Source organism: Buceros rhinoceros, unplaced genomic scaffold (genome assembly GCF_000710305.1).
Source record: "Buceros rhinoceros silvestris isolate BGI_N320 unplaced genomic scaffold, ASM71030v1 scaffold10082, whole genome shotgun sequence".
In the NCBI taxonomy this organism is placed as follows: domain Eukaryota; kingdom Metazoa; phylum Chordata; class Aves; order Bucerotiformes; family Bucerotidae; genus Buceros; species Buceros rhinoceros.
The window spans coordinates 21,545-22,555 of NW_010400669.1; the positions used below are offsets into that span (position 1 = coordinate 21,545).

Consider the following 1,011-nt stretch of genomic DNA (forward strand, 5'->3'; position numbering starts at 1 on the left):
GCCCAGGGGAGGAGGAGGGATGATTCACACCGAGCAGCCAAGAAGCAAACAAGCTGTGTGAGTTTCGGGACAAGCTTCCCCTCGCTTTGCCTCCCCTCCTCGCCCACCATGGTCACGCTACAGCTACTCGTCACGCCACATCCAAACCCAGCTCCTTTGGGACTGCTTAAAACCTATGGATCAAAAAAACCACCCAAGCACAGACACCCAACACAGCCATCCTCCTGCTGCCCCACTGCTGGACGGTCTCGAAGGGCTGCCCAGAACACCCCGAAACAGAAGTGCCACGGCACAGGCAGGGTTTGCTTTGCCACGCTGCCGTTGCTGCCCCTCGCACAGGACGGGGGTTTCTGAAGCGCCTTTGCTCGGGTGCAGGGATGCAGAAGCAGCCCTGCCCCGTTCCGGCCACGGATGCTGCTCTGGCCATGGCTTTGCTCCCTAGGTTTCAGGAAAAAGTGCACGAGGATTCCAGGGTGCCCACGGGGAGGAATGAGAGCAGAGGGGTTGGCCAAGCCAGGGAGGGGGCTGCCAGCACCGCAAGGGCCATCCTGTCCCAGACACCAGCTCCTCCAGGATCAGCCGGGGAAGCACCGCGTGTGCAAACACGTAGAAAGCACGGGGACGCACGGCTGAGCCCGGCGCCACAGCCTCCCACCCTCCCCACAGCAACCATGGGAACAGCATTTCCTCACATGCATCATCACCGTCGTGAGCTGCCACCCCCAAAGAAAAAAAAATAAAAAGGAAATCAAAGCAGCCCACCACCCCCAGCCCGGGTCACACAGGTAACGCCATGCACACCGCAGGCACTGCTCGGCATGGTGACATGAGATGGGGCTGGAAGAACAGCCTCTTGACCCAGACCAGGCCGATCTGCTCCATGCTGGACATATGAGCAGGACCCAGCTGCTTGCACTGCAGGCGCACCAGGGCATCCCATCCTGCCCCTCCAGAGCCCCTCCTCCAGGTCCATCCACCTCTCACTCAGATGTTTCTCCCCAGACACAACCG

General features: G+C 60.6%; 1 protein-coding gene across 1 annotated transcript in view; it reads right to left on the minus strand.

Moving 5' to 3' along the window:
- Window positions 1-1,011, minus strand: part of LOC104489758 (rho GTPase-activating protein 26-like) — a gene marked incomplete at its 3' end in the record, with an annotated part of 23,898 nt that overhangs the window by 21,338 nt on the left and 1,549 nt on the right. The gene's annotated exons all lie outside the window — the stretch shown is intronic.